At 40.6% G+C, this 16604-nt stretch overlaps 1 protein-coding gene and 1 pseudogene across 6 annotated transcripts in view; both read right to left on the reverse strand.

Annotated features, from left to right (window-relative positions):
• The window catches only part of Eml4 (EMAP like 4), a 115839-nt gene that overhangs the window by 58798 nt on the left and 40437 nt on the right, over positions 1-16604 (reverse strand).
• Positions 1625-2261, reverse strand: LOC148005061 (translationally-controlled tumor protein-like; annotated as a pseudogene).

Below are 16604 nucleotides of genomic sequence, written 5' to 3' on the forward strand. Positions count from 1 at the left end.
AACAACTGATAGCATTTTCATGTGGTTCAGTCTGTATTAAACACTACAGAAATGGTCATTAGACACACCAGGCCAGATAGACACCTTCCAGATTTTCGGAGAGGGAGGTATGCAGCACTCTTTCTCTCTTCATAAACAGTGTAAGTTCATAAACACTGGAAGAATTTTCTTGGACTGTCAGTAATAAAGTAACTCCTGATTGCTCTGAGTCCCAGTTTTGAATCTCAAGGCTTGGACTACCAATACTAGGAACAAGTCTTACACTTCTGCGAATTAATTATATGGCCTAATAAATCATGTTTTTGCAAGCCATTGTTTATAAGTCAATCTTCTTCTTCTTCTTCTTTTTTTTTTTTTTTTTTTTTTTGGTTCTTTTTTTCGGAGCTGGGGACCAAACCCAGGGCCTTGCGCTTCCTAGGCAAGCGCTCTACCACTGAGCTAAATCCCCAGCCCCATAAGTCAATCTTCTAATTAAGCCAGTAAACTACATGGCTATCACCTTCTAAACTGTTCTGAAATTATGAGGGATAGACTGTAATTTTAAGTCACCCGCACAGTCTGTCTGATGCCTCTGGGAAGGCAGGGAGCCCAGTGAGAAGTCTCTTAGACTGTCGTGCTACACTGTCTTCTATCCATTCCTTTCCCCCCTTTTGAATGGCTAGGATTGTTACTTTGTGAATGTTGGATAGTCAATGAAATGTAATTCTGTCTGTCAAGATCTTCTCAAACCTGGTAAGTCCTATAACAAGCTTAAGGCAGTTTTTTAAAGGCACAATAATCACAAAGTTAGAAATTAACAACATCCCTCACTGGTACTGTACTTTTCATATGAACTACTTCATTGCTTCCCCCTGCTGTCCACATTTTATATTGGAGGAAAAACCTCAAGATATTAAATAGCTTGTCCAAGGTCACCAAGCTACTCTTGATATCTGAGACTTCAAACAGAAGCCCAACTCCCAAATTAAGTGCCCTTTATTTTACTTCACACGCCGTTCTAATAATAATCCCACAATGAGTAAATAAACTGATCCTTTACAAAGCTAGAAGGGCCTTAAACAGTCGGTCGATCGGTCGGTCAGTCGGTCGGTCGTTAGCAGGCCAAATACTAATGAACCTGTGTCTCACTCCAGGCTGGCTGAACAATGAAAGCCACTCTGGCTAACACACAGATGAGGACTAAAGAACTGCATAGTTCTTTCCTCTAGAGGTAAAAGGAAACAACAAAGGACGAGATGTCCTTTGACCTCCACAAGAATAATACACAGAAGTGCATTCCCCTTACACACACACACACACACACACACACACACACACACACACACACACAGAGTTAAAAAAAAAGCAGAGATAGAATCATTTTGCTTTTCTTTATGATTTTATCTTAAGTTGCCTGATGTCCAACTTAAGATAAGCTCTGCCTTTGGCACAGAGGCCCACAATAATAGACACAGACAATAAAATACAACAAAGCTAAAGTTGCAATCACAGACTAATGTCGGGAAAGAGACTATCTCTTTTTAAATTTAAATGCACTTTATTTTTAGACAACACACTTTTTTTCTTAAAAAAAAATAAAAAAATAAAAAAAGCCCCCACTCCAAATAAATCAAGGTAAAAATAAAAGCTCAAGATGTCCCATTTGTCCTAAGTCCTGGTGTTGTGTGGATGGTAAGCAGTGGTCAATTATGGTGACAGGTGAGAGATCCAAATTGTTAACATTTTTCCATCTCTGAGCCCTCCTTAAAGAAAATGATGGAGTCCCATCATCTTCACAGTAGTCCAGGAGAGCAGCCATACCATCTGCATTCATGTTTTCACCAGTAAAAATACTGTAGTTATTGAAATTAGCAAGGATGTGCTTTATTTGCTCACAGCTCCAGTCATAAAAGACTTCACTCTTTCTGGTTTCTGTTCTTCAAGTTTGCCTTTGAGTGACTTCACACAGCCTTTGATGTACTCTGTGAGGCTGGTTTCTTGTTAAGTTCGTGATGTCAACACCAGTGACGACTGTGCTTTCGATGCCGTTGCCTCCAGACCTTCAGCAGAAGCATTTCCACCAAAGAGCTAATCATCTTGCCCTCCACCTCCAAGCACAGCCTGACCGCTAACTTCCGGGTCCTGTAGATGTCAGAGAACAGCTCATCATGGCTGATTAGGTCCCGGAAGATGATCATGGTGACGGCTGGGAACAGCAGCACCAGCCTGAGAGTGCCAGCCGTGCGGCAGGAGCTGCACTCCGGGGGAGGAGAGAGCAGACAGGAAAGGCTGAAAAGAGACTCTCTTAAAGCCAGCAATCCCAAGCATTTTGTAGAAAAGTAACAGAGACTGAGAATGACAAGTTCGGTGCTTGTTCACGGTTATGCAGGGATACGACCAGCCCCTCTCTCTAATGACAGACTTCATGTCCAGGGCTCGCTCTCTGTGTAGTTTGAAAACTTCCTTTTCCCAGTGTAACACAAACTCATTCACAATCAACTTTTAGGAATACATCTGTTTGACACATATATTTTTGAGTTCTCTTATATTCCCTTTTCTTAGTTTCTTTTCCTTATACCATGGCAGTCCTTTGTTTTGTGTTTTTTTCTTTCTAAACGGTTTCTAGGCTTGAGGGTAATAAAGTAGATAAAAATAAAATTCTCAGGAATTCCTAAACCAGTGGAAAAAGGAAAGGAAAGGGAGATAAAAAGATCTGCAAATGCTTTACCTGTCAGCAGTCTGCTTCCTACTGCGGGCCAGTCTCTTTAATTAGGACATGTGACCAGACTACAGAATCAGTGGCTACTGATGCTAGGCTAGCTAGCTCTGTTCATTTTGCCTCTATTACTATCAATCACAGGCTTGTTTACCGAACTTGTGGAAACATCATCTTTGCAGAAATAAATATACGGCATTCTAAATATCCTCAAGCTGGCAACCCAGAATTGCATTAAAATCAGACATGGCTTTATTGTTTACACCTTCAGAATTTTAAACTTTATATAAATCGTTTGAAAATAGAACACTGTAATATTTTGTTTGCCTATTGGTGGGGTCACAACTGTAATTTATGATGAGAACCTCCATTTAGAATAACAGAAAGGAAAAGTGACCAGAATATATAGTGTACATATGAAGAACTAAATTTACTAATTTAAAAAGTTATGGTTGAAGAGATGGCTCGGTGGTTAAGAGCACCGACTGCTCTTCCAGAGGTCATGAGTTCAAATCCCAGCAACCACATGGTGGCTCACAACCATCTGTAATGAGATCTGATGCCCTCTTCTGATGTGTCTGAAGACAGCTACAGTGTACTTATATAGAATAAATAAATAAATCTTTAAAAAAAAGTTAACTATGTTGAAAACTGTAATAAAAAGGTGTCTCAGATGTAGTATATACATGAATATATGTACATAATACATACCCCTACCTATTTCAATTCTAATATTTCCTTTAGGGACAATGCAGTTTCATTATGTAGAACAGACTAGCCTCAAATTCAGAGAAATTCTGCTGTCTCTGACTCCCAATCCTTGCCATTAAAGGTGCACACCGCACCGCCCAGCCTTAATCTTTCTTTTTAGTGTTTCTATATACGATTTTACAGCTAGAGCAATGCTTACCTGTGAAAATAACCTCCAATTTAATAATCTATATTATGGGAAATTAAACAAGTCTTTGTATTGTTTAAATAAAAAGAAAACAGTCTCAAGAATGAGAACATTTTTTAAAAACTGAACGTGCTTACAGATTCGCTGATGTATATATGCAAACTGAAAATACACACACACACACACACACACACACACACACACACACACAGAGAGAGTAAAAGAAGGACAAACTTTTAAAACTAGGAAGAAGCCAACATTTACTAGTGTCTACTCAGTTCTGGGCACTGAGACTGAAGTCATCTTACTTACGTCAGTCAATCATTCAAACAGGTTGCAGCACTCCCGCTTTACAGTAAGAGCACTGTAGCTGCTAGAAGTAACCTGTCCAATGACCTGCATCCCGTAAGATACAGCACTGGGGGAGGGTGTGTCAGAGCGCAGTACATTAGGGCCATAAAACTGTGAGCGCCACACATTTTGCTACTGTATAATGACATAAGAATCAGAAATTCTGACCAAATGAAGCTGTCTTATCTCCTTTTAAGGTTTTTAGATTTTACTTTATGTGTATGGGCGTTTTGTCTGCATGAATGTCTGTATCCCTACCACACATGTGCCTGGTGCTCTTTAAGGCCAGAAGAGGACATACAGATGAGGTGAGTTACCATGTCTACCATGTATGTGCTGGGAACTGAATCCAGGTCCTCCAGAAAAGCAGCCAGTGTTCCTAACCACTGAGTCAGCTCTCCGCTTCCTGTTGTTTGTTTTTTACTTTTCTAAACAGGGCTTCTCTGTGCAGCCCTGGCTGATCTGAAACTAGTTCTGTAGACCAGGCTGGCCTCGAATTCACAGAGATCCCCCTGCTTCTGCCTCCCGAGTGCTACTGCCTGGCTAAAGATGTATTTATTTTATGTACATGGGTATTGTGTCTGCATGTACATCTGCAAACCAAAGAGCAGCCATGTAGGTACTAGGAATTAACTCAGGCCCTTTGGAAGAGCACGAAATGCTCTTAACCACTAAGCCCTGCAAACAATTACTTGAAATCTCTCAAGGGTAGGTAAACTGGAAAGGAAGACCAAACTCTGAAGAATCATCACAAGTTCCCATAACCTCTGCCGCACACCTATTACTGCAGGGAACCTGAATCCTGGATTATACATAAAACAAAACACGTTCCCCACCCCCCTACCCGGGCCAGAGCCTGAGAAGAACCGGGTGCTGCAGGGCGGAGTTAATCCACCCAGGCAGTTCTGGAACTGTAATACACAGCAGCAGCCAGTGCTGGGGTAGGAAGGGCTTGCCTGCTGCATGTTCTTTTCCTTCCACCAGTGCTTCACCTGGGTGTGGGAGGCAACAAAAGTAAACTCAGCTTCCTAAAGAAAGCAGAGATGCGATGACAGAAGACGTCTGTAAGCCTGCACACAAAATCCTCCAAGCTGCGCAAGCCCAAATCAACTGTAGTCAGCAAGGCGAGGCGGAGTTCCACAGTGAAGGGATCAGACCAATGCCCAGAGCCCACGCTGGTCCATGCATGTGAGTATATGAACTAAGCTGTTGGACCATTCTTTCTCTCCTCTTTCTTTTCTTGCCCTGAACACCTGAACCATCTTTCTGCTGATGTGTGAGTGTCTCTAGAGCAGAGTCTGGGAAATACAAAGGGAAAACATTTTTTAAATAAGTGAACAATGGGAATCTTAGTAAAAAGCAGAAAATTTTAAATGGAAATTTTAGAAATGAAAGTAGTTTTTTAGTTTCACAGGAGTTCAAAAGAGAATGACAACTATAAAGAAAAGAGAATAAACTTATCAATGGACATCCCTTAATCTCAACACAAATGGGAACAGTAAACATAACACCAGGCCTGATATTTATGCCTGTGTCTCAGTCAGGAAGATGTGAAGAGTCTGGAGCAGAGGTGGATCTAAACAGTGGCTAGGCTTCACAAACTGATAAGTGAAAATTACAAATTCATTTAAATTGGGTGTACTAAAATCCTGCAATCATATGCAAAAATATATAAGTAAAATACAAAGGCAAAATTATAAAATGTCAGTTACATAAAAGTTTCTATACTTTAAGTAGGAAGAAGTACATAAACAATACAGAAGTTGGGGATTTAGCTCAGTGGTAGAGCGCTTGCGTAGGAAGCGCAAGGCCCTGGGTTTGGTCCCCAGCTCCGAGAAAAAAAAAAAAAAAAGTACAGAAAAGAACTACCACTCACACCAGTAAAGACTGGCACGTAACTACATTAGAATTCAGAACACACACACAAGAGACAGCGCAATCTACAAACGGAAAACAGGCAGGTGTTATCACACAACACTACTAAAAGAATGGCATCCGAGATAAACAATTTCTACAAATCAGTTTTTAACCCTGCAGAAAAACTGGCAAAAAGCCTGAACACAGAAAAGGAAATACTACAAATGAGCAATGGGAAAACGGGATGCAGCCTGAGCACAGCATTAATCTTGGCAAGGAAAACTGCAACAATACAAAATACAATTTTATGCATATCTGTGCAGCGGGGGAGGCATTTTTCTCTTCTGTAGAAGATAGGGCAAGATGAACAGATTATATTCACTTTTTTGTGGGTGACGATGGAATTACTTTTGCAAATTAAATTCCAAAAAATTAGAAATGAAGTTGAACTCCCAAAGAGCCCTAGGTTTTATAGCATACAAACATAAAAATCAGTTATTAATAATATGATCCTAAGATCTATTACATGTCAATCTATTTATATTAAAGAGCCCATCTATAAAAAAGATACAATGTGAATTGCCAGGCTGACTTCAAATTCAGAGACCTAGAGCTGAGATTAAAGGCGAGTGCCATCACTTCTGGCTGAAGTGCCAGGCAGTCAGTCACCAGACAGAAGAGTAAAGACAGATTACACAGGAACACTAGAAACGTCCAGAGTAAGAACTCGGAGAAACCATTACAGCAGCACATACTGCTTAACTAACAACTGTACAGTCAAATGACAGTCAGTAGGAGTTAATCAATAAGTCACTATATTGTGGCATGTCACACAGGTCATAACAAGGACAGTGCACATTTATAATCACAAACGCTGAATGCAGAATGAATGAACTACACTGCAGAGGAAAACCTGCAGCCCGGCATCAATGCTGCAGTGTCTGTGCAGAGCCCTTTCAATTGGGAACACACACAGAGAAATGCTGGAACAAGTCTCTAGGAAATAGGATTTCAGAGAATTTTTCTTGTTATTAATTTTAGATGAATTGTATATAAAGTAAGAGTAAGCAAAGTAATTTTTTGTTTGTGGTTTTAGGAGACAGGGTTTCTCTCTATGTAGCCTGGTCTGTCCTGGAACTGTGTAGATCAGGCTAGCCTCAAATTCACAAAGATTCACCTGCCTCTGTCACCCAGTGCTGGGATTAAAGGAGTGTGCGAGCCCCGCCCAGCGACAAAAAAATTTTTGTAGAGGGTACTTTTGAGGTCCTGTTCACAGATAAGGACTAGAGAAACTAGGAATTAAAGCACTCAGGCTTGTCTCTTCAAAAGAAGAGCTATATATGCCTGCTTAATAGCCTGGTGACCTGAGCTAGCCAGGGCCAGGCACACCAGTGTCCCCCTGATTAGTGTGTTTATCCCAGACTCTCCCTCCCTAGACCTTTATCTTAAGCTTTCTTTCTTAGACAATACACCCACCCTGAGTGGGGAATGTCTCTTCATGGCCTGCTGACCTCTGCTACCTCACTCAGAGACCACAGATTCCAGGCCCTTACAGAACCCATCTTCACATGTACTTTACAAAAGAGTTTCAAAGTAGTCACACCTTAAGTTTTATTGTGCATGGAACATGGGATTGAGATCATTGTTACCAGGAAACTTTCCCCCAGAACTGTACTGTAGTTAAACATGTCTGAGATAAACTGTCTAGCGTCAAGACTCTGGAAGTTTGAACCAGCACCAGCTACTGAGAACGCCAAACAAGACCTCCTTCTTGTTCACAGGATCCTTCCTCGGCTGGCATGAGGCTTGGAGGGACCCCCAACAATTTTAAATAAAGAGAAAAGCAGAATTATGCTGAAATGTAAATCTGTTTAGTAATGTACCTAAATTTTCAGTTCAAGTTTGGTTATCTTACAGAATTTTTTGTTCAATTAAGTGAAAATCCTTCTGCAAAAGTGAAAATATGATATTCAAAAGCATATTACCAGTAACGAGAGGCATGGAATCATTACAAAGTACTCAAAGGCCTTCAAATACCATCTCTTAAAGACACATCTACAACTGATTTGCCACTTAGTGGACACACACACACACACACACACACACACACGCGCGATATGTAAGAATTTGTTTCTTTTTCTACTTGCTGAGCCACCTGGTCAGCCCTCAGCAACTTACTTTTACTGTCTATTAACTGGAATTGGTTGTCATTAAATATGGCTACATAAGATCAGAAATTATGTAAGTCCATATCAAAACGTCAATGCCTCTTCATATTCTGCAACAGCTAAGACTAATTCCATGAAGTAACTGTACGAAAGGTGTGTGTGCAGCACGGACTGCTCTTCCAGAGGTCCTGAATTCAATTTCCAGAAACCACATGATGGCTCACAACCATCTGTAATGGGATCTGGTGCCCCCTCTTCTGGCGCATAGGTATACTTGCATACATACATAAAACAAATAAAATCTTAAAAGAAAATGAAATAGAAGTCATTTTACAACTGTAATCTAAGGATGATGCCTAGTTTCAAAAAATGTAATGTTGTATTATTAATCCAATACAAACTTTAAAACATGTACAGGTAATTCTGTTTCTATGAGGGGTTTTGGTTGGGCTTGACTGAAGGATGAAGCGCACCATCTGATTATTTGGGAGGACTATTTTAAATTACTGTGCACTGAAAGCTGGTGCTTTAGTCTTTCCTCAAGGATAATAGATTACATACCTAACCATGTTTCTTAGGAGAAGAAAATCATGTAGCACAAAATCCACTCGGCCCTCTCCACACTTTTGCTATAAAGTGAACAGTTTTTTTTTTTTTTAAAGATTTATTTATTGTATATGAGTACACTGTAGCTGTCTTCAGACACACTAGAAGAGGGCATCAGATCCCATTACAGATGGCTGTGAGCCATCATGTGGTTGCTGGGAATTGAACTCAGGACCTCAGGAAGAGCAGTCAGTGCTCTTAACCACTGAGCCATCTCTCCAGCCCTAAAGTGAACAGTTTTAAGTACCCAGAGTACTCAGGCAGAATTCTGGTGCCATTATTTTCGGGTATACTAAGGAGCTCGCAGAGAGCAGGACCTTGATTAGTTCCTCATCTCCAGCCTCTTTTGTTCAGCAGTGGAGTCTGACAAACAGGTCTCATCTACATACAGGAACCACACGGCGAAGCCACCCAGCAGGCTGTCTTCCGCTCTTAGCACTTCTGCTGGTTTCCTGCGGCCTTTCCGGACACTCCAAGCAAACCCCAGGTCCAAATCTCACGACATACTTGACATTCTGAGGAAATCCTCTCCATCCAGATGGCCTACCACAAAGCACATCTATGCTGGCACAAATGAAACACGCTTGAGCTAAGAGTTTTCTTCTCATTTATAAAGCGACACAAAGAAGCTGAAAGCGACCAAGCAAACAGGAAACAGACAAACCCTGGGCTTCGGAGGGCAGCGGAGAGAGCTGGTGTGCAGCAGCATTCGCTGATGTGGCTGTCCCGCCGCTCTCCAGCTACTGCTTCAAATCCAAACCCTAGCTTTTCTCCTGAAACTGCAACACAATACCACTTCTATAAATACCACTTTAGAAGCACAAATGCATTTTTTTCTTGTAGGAAATAAAAATAAACACAGTGCAGAGTGGCAAGTCATACTTCCTTCTTCCTTTTGCTTTTGTTTAAAATGAAACCCACTCAAAGCATAAAGAATGATCATTTTCATTAATTTTTAAACCTAAAATTTAGACTATATGATGTATTATAACCATTTCATTAATAAACATAATCAGTAAGTTATTTTCAAAATTATTTAAAATGTTAAACCTGTAGTAGCGTCAAGTAAGCTATGAGGTGAGACATTTCACGACTGGTTACATACTCTCGTCTTACCTGATGCTTGCAAGAAATGTAAAATCATAAACATTTGCATCTGTCTCACACTATAGAAAGCTAGGTGACAATAAATATATGTATTTTTTGTGTGAGTACTTCTAAAGTCAACTAAAGAACAAATTCACAAAAATGTGTTAAAGATGCCAGAGGATTTTCTTCAATTTATTACTTTAAAATTTTATATTTATGAAGAACCTATACCAACCCAAAATAAGCACAAGCAATATGACTGCGGTAAACACATTCACACACCAAGAGAGTAGTTAATAGATGAACTGTAATCCAAACTGAACATGCAGTGCTGTGAGCATCGGTGAGCTAGAAGTGGGATAGAAGTGGAATGCGGAAAACCACCCACATTTATTTCCACCAACCTTTGTGGGAAAGTGGGAGCATTTAAAAGAGTGTTCTACAATAAGACTTCAGAAAGCAATTGTTCTCATTAACAACTGGTACAGCTCAAACAACAGGGTAAGCAAGTGAGAGACTAACAGGACAAGTGAGCTGCGGAATGTGTCTGAGTTATCACAGACTAGGAAGCCTTCAAATTCTTGATAAATGATTCAGGAAGGGCCAGATGCAGTTCTATGTTCACTTCAATCTCCCAGTTTCGGCCTGGTTCAACAGTTCTTATACTACGTGACGGCCTCATGAGCTTAGGGCTGCCACATTCTGTTAAGGTGCTTTCTACCTAGGATAGCAAAAGCACTTCTTCCTCTTCTGCAGTAAAGCACAGCCAACCTGTTCTCCACATCAATGTGAGTAGATTAAGAGTACCAATAATTTACTTCTAGGTTAATTCTTTCTTCTCAAATAGATCTGAGTTTGGGTCAGAAAGCTATGGCTCTGACTCTCAGCTTAGTTTCTATGTTCAAGAACTATCTACTTTGTTGTTATGGTCCTGAAACTATTCAAACTCTTTCAAGTATTTGAATACTGTATCTAAAAATTGTCCAAGATGCCAAAGAAAGGGGCTGGAGATATGATCTAGTGGCAGAGTACTTACCTGGCACTAATGTGGCTTTAGACTGATTGTGGATCAAAAGGAAAAGGAGAGAGGAGACAGGGAGGGGAATGGAGAAAGAAGAGCTAGGAGCTGGAAACAGTAGGAAGGAAGAAAGCAGAAGAGGAGGAAGAGAGGGAACAGAGGAAAGGGAAGGAAAGAGGAGAGAAGATTCTAAGCTGGGTTGACACAGGAAGACCCTCCCTGAGTACAGAAGGTGCTAACATTTCATGGGCTGGGGGTCAGGACTAAATAAAATGGAGAAAGTGGACTTGGGTATCCACACTTCCCTTTGCTTCCTGACTGTAGAAGCAATGTGACCAGCTACTTCAACATACTGTCATCATGCCTTTCCCACCATGGTGGACCATAACTTCACACCAGGAACCCAGACAAACCCGTATTTTCACAAGAACCTAAAACAGTTTAATCCCCAGCAATCCATTCACTAGAAACTAGAAATGAAAGTGTATGCTAATACACTACTATGAAGCCATAGCAATGGGGCAGTCTCTTTCTATGTCACAGTAGCCATGGCTGACACTCCTGACAGACAGTTAAGGAAAGATCAGCAAAATAAAAGAATAACGTGTTTACTTAATCAATTTAATGTGAAAGAGGACCTTCATACCGAAGACCCAAAGGCCTAAGGAAAACTATTTTTAATGAAGAATATACCATGTCCTTATGCTATTGGATAAAGCAGGTGGATGCAACAAAGCCCATCCTTCAGATCCTTCTTGGGCCTGGCATTCCTTAGCTCCAGGGGTATAACAGGACCCCTTCTGGAATAAGAATCTTATCTACTATGAAGTAAGATTGGTGGGGATTTCTCAATGACCAGATCTTATACAGAAAGGTGGGAAGAAAGTTACAGGTAACTTGTAAGCATTATGGACTGCTTTGGAGAGGGAGGGTTAGTCCTAGGTTCCTTTTTTGGGGGGAAGAACAGCCTTTTTTCCCTCAGCTCACAGTTATGGTTCGTTAGTAAGGGAAACCAAGGTAAGAACTCATGCAGAGAACATGGAGGAGCTTGCTCAGCTAACTTTCCTATACAGCCACACCCACCTGCCCAGGGGCGGTGCTACACACAGCAGTAGGCTGGGCTCTCCAACATTTCCTAGCAATTAAGAAGTGACAGACACACAAGCCAATCTGACTGGACAATCCCTCTCCTCAAGTCCTTCAAGCTGACAACTGAAGCTTAACTATGACAAAGATTCAATTTCCATGACCCACCTTGAAAAAGAGAAAAATCTTATTTTTTCAGACTCATTCTTATTTGAGGGGCAATAAAAGATAGGAGAAGGGGCTGGGGATTTAGCTCAGTGGTAGAGCGCTTACCTAGGAAGCGCAAGGCCCTGGGTTCGGTCCCCAGCTCCGAAAAAAAGAACCAAAAAAAAAAAAAAAAGATAGGAGAAAGTTAGAGGGGTTTTGGTTGTGAGGGCCCTCGAATGTCCTTTAGTTCAATGTTCTTTTTTAAAGATTTACTCATTTATTATGTATACAGTGTTCTGCCTGCATGTATGTCTGCAGGCCAGAAGAGGGCACCAGATCCCATTACAGATGGTTGTGAGCCACCATGTGGTTGCTGGGAATTGAACTCAGGACCTCTGGAAGAGCAGTCAGTGCTCTAACCACTGAGCCATCTCTCCAGCCCCCTTTACACTTTTTAAGATGAAGCATTTGTTTTTACTTGGTGTGTTGGTGTTTTGCTTCCATCTCATGTGTGTACCATGTGCCTGTAATCTCTGCAAAAGCCAGAAGAGGGTGTGAGATCTTCTGGAACTCAAGTTCTAGATAGTTGTGAGCTATCATGTGGGTGCTGGGAACTGAACTTGGGTTCTCTGGAAGAGCAACTGGCATGTTAACTGCTGAGCCATTTTCCCAGGCCTGGGCAGTCCATCCGAGTGAGCTAAGTCGTGGACAAGCACGTCAGGCATGCCTATCGTACCAGCATTCTATCAGCGGGCGGAGAATTACGACTAAGGCCCGTCTGGGTATGTTACAAGCCTATCAAACATGCATGTAAAACATGACAAATAGCACATAAGTACTAGCCATTCCATAAGGAAAGCCAGCTACGCCTATATTTAGACTGCCTTATGATGTGATAGCTCTACAGCCCAAAGATTAAAACCTGGTTTTAGAAGCATCAGCACCGAATCACTGCATAGTTTACTAACTGTTATCTAAATTCCACTTCATATTCAGAAACTGTAAATGAAATTAAATTGGAACTCATAGGAAAGACAAAACAACATGTGGCTACATGTTATTTAAATGACCATTTTTTTTAACAATGGCACTGTTAGGGTTTAGATGTTTTCAACCCTAGAAGATATCAATTGAGAGAGAGAAATGTAAAACAAAGTACAATAAAGTACAGAATGAATGTGACCCTGATAAATCTGTCAACCAACCACAGGTTGTCAACAAAACATCAATTTCATCCCAAAGACAAGTACCCTGTATGTGAAGGGTAAAAGCATCACAGCGCGCCTCACACAGAACTGACCTGAGACAAGTGGGTTAGGGCCTGTGGGGACAGTAGAACAGCCTCAAGAGGCTCACAGTACTTTCCAAACACACACAGGGGCCGGGGGACAGCTCAGTTGGCAGGGTGCTTACTGTGTGAGAAGGAAGACCCATGCCCATGTGAAAAAACTGGGTATGGTAAGGGGCTGGGGATTTAGCTCAGTGGTAGAGCACTTGCCTAGCAAGCACAAGGCCCTGGGTTCGGTCCCCAGCTCCGAAAAAAAAAAAAAAAAAAAAGAAAAGAAAAGAAAAGAAAACTGGGTATGGTAGGGGTGACATCTAGGATATCAGTGCTAGGACAGCAGGGACAGGACAACAGGTCTCTGGGACTTTCTGGGCAGTCAATGTTGCTAAATGAGCAAAGCTCCAGGTTCAAGGAGACCCTGTCTAAACAGAAAGCAAGTAGAGAGCTGGTGAGAGATGGCTCGGTAGTCACGGCGCTGGCTGATCTTGCAGAGGACCAACGGTCAATTCCTAGCACCCATGTGGCAGCTCACAACTGTCCTTTTAACGGCAGCAGTCTCAGAGGATATGACCCCCTTTTCTGGCCTCCATGGGCAAAGCACGCAAGTGGTGCACAGACGCACATGAAGGCAAAATTCATACACATCAAGCAAAAATAAAGATTAAAAAAAAAAATAAAATGCCTCAAGAAGGTAGCAGAGGATGACAGAAGCCCCTAAAATCAACCTCTGCCTTATGCACACACGAGATCATGTGTCCATACACATACCACGTGTGTAGCAATACTATATGAACATAAAACTGACAGGAAAAGACTGGACTGTCAATCACTTTAGCACAAGGCTCAAGAAGACCTTGCTTTCTTTTAAGTAGATTCCTTTTCTTAAAGTCCATGGAAAAATTTTGGCAATCTGCTAAAAAGAATCAAATTTTTCATTTATTTAAGGAACTAAATATTAATGATCACATACTTCCTCACCCTCTCATTTAAATATTATTTTAAATTAACTAACAAGTTTGTGTATATAGTGTATAAAATGTTATTTTTGATATGCATATACATTTTAAAAAGGCTAAATCAAGGTATGTGTATCACTTCCCAAACACTCTTTGATAAAGACACATATTTTCAGGGCTGGTGAAATGGCTCAGCAAGTGTGTCACGAAAGCCAGACAACCTGATTAAAATTCCTAGAATGCGCCCTGGGTTCGGTCCCCAGCTCCGAAAAAAAGAACCCAAAAAAAAAAAAAAAAAAAATTCCTAGAATGCACATTAAGGTTGAAAGAAAAAAAAATCAACTTCATTTGCACACACACAAATTTGGGGGGTGGGTCAAAACCAGAATCATTCTCAATAATTTTGCAAATATACAATACGTTATTACTAATTGTACAAACCATGTCATAAAGTACAATAAGTCTTCCTTGGAATCATTTCTTTTTAATTGAAATTTTGACCTTTAACCTCTATCTCCTCAGTCTCTACCACCACAGCCCTATTTCCAAGTTATTATTCTTGTTTGAGCTCAGTGATTTTTTTTTCTTTTTTCTTTTTTTTTTCGGAGCTGGGGACCGAACCCAGGGCCTTGCGCTCGCTAGGCAAGCACTCTACCGCTGAGCTAAATCCCCAACCCTGATTTTTAAGTTCCATATAAAATAGGATCACATAAAACTGCCTTTATGTGTCTGGCTTCTTTCACTTAACAAAATGCCTCTCTGGGCTCATCTGAAAATGGCAATGCTTTCTATTCTAAAAACAAATATTACGGCTCTTTTTAAATTCCAGTCATCTTGGTATACATTTAAACTGATCCCATATCTCGTCTGCTGTGAATGGTGCTAAAACAAACATACAAGTGTAGCAACTGAATTTTGTATCTTTTAAATATCTAACTAAGGGACTGTTAGACTACATGGCAATATTATTTTAAAACTTTTAAGGAATGTCCATAATGGCTTTAAATATACAATAGCCACCCATCACAGGTCAAGAATTATATACACATATACACATACAATAAAGATGCAGAACTTATGAATATACAGAAGATTCAGTAGATAAATTTTACTTTAATTTTGGTACAACTATCAGACAGAACAAAAAAAAATTGGCAAGCTGTTTCCAATCCACACACAAATGTCTCAAAATCGCACTCCTGCACAAGAGATGCAAGGCACTGCTGTACTACAAGCATAATTACACATAACTATACAATTATAGCTCATTTGTTAACTGTAGCATTAGTCTTTAAAAACAAAACAAAATTTTAGACTTCTGTATGCTATTTATACATCCTATATTAGGTGGCTAATTTGCCTATCACCATGTTAAGCCTTAGGTTACAAGACAGAACACATACATAAGCTGTTTGCAGGAGGAGAGCATGGGTCAGTTCACTGTTAACGAGGCACAGAATATTACAACAAGATTATAACGAAGCACACATAAAAGGCCACCAACACCAACTGCTCAGACTCCATGTACCTGCACTTCTCTATCTCCGGAGGGGAAGTGACTATTTAAAAACCACTGCAGAGAAGAATCCAGCAAGATTTACTCAACTTCAAGTTATGTTTATTCTATAATCCAGCAATCCTACTCATAGAAATGGACAAAGGATTTTAACATGCATTCTCTAAATCAGGTAAGCAAATGATAATAAACTAAAGTGGTGCAACCATTAGGGACTGGTATAATAACTGTAGAAACTGACAGGCAGTTACTCAGTAACAGACACACTCTAAAGTCCTATTAATCCTAACCATGTTCTCCAGTGAGGAGGTTAGTTATAACATGTGATAATAGATCTTGTATACTCTAAATATATCCCCAGCAACCAAAGCAATATAGTTCAAATTAACCGCTCATTTGGGCTGCAGAGAGAGAGCTCGGCAGTTAAGAACGAATGCTGCTTTTTTGTGTAGGACCCAGGTTCAATTCCCCAAACCCACACGGTGGATCACAATAACTTACAACTTCAGTTCCGCGGAATACAATGTCCTCTTCTGGCCTCCATGAGCCACTGCATTTGTATGCATCACAGATGCAACGTGACCAAACGTAAGCCAGAAGGTGTTTTAACAATTCCTAGGGAGCATCTCTTTCATGGTGGAAAACCCTGTGTAGGTATGTATCCTGTCAATAGACTCATTCAAGCACAGCAAAGACTCAGGACAGATGCTGACAGGTCAAGCATCTAGTTACTAAATGAAACACAGTCACTATCTGTTTCCACCAGGGCCAGGCAGTAAGAAATGTGCTCAGTTTATAATGTGAAGAACAGGTTAAAAAAATTTAAAAAAGCATAAACCTTGATAAAGGAGAACTGCTTGCTTGTTCTTTCTTTCTTTACCCCCCCCCCGCCCACCCTGGTCCCCTTTCTGGCTTCTACTAGAACCAGAACA

Source organism: Rattus norvegicus, chromosome 6 (genome assembly GCF_021556685.1).
Source record: "Rattus norvegicus strain SHRSP/BbbUtx chromosome 6, alternate assembly SHRSP_T2T, whole genome shotgun sequence".
Classification (NCBI taxonomy): domain Eukaryota; kingdom Metazoa; phylum Chordata; class Mammalia; order Rodentia; family Muridae; genus Rattus; species Rattus norvegicus.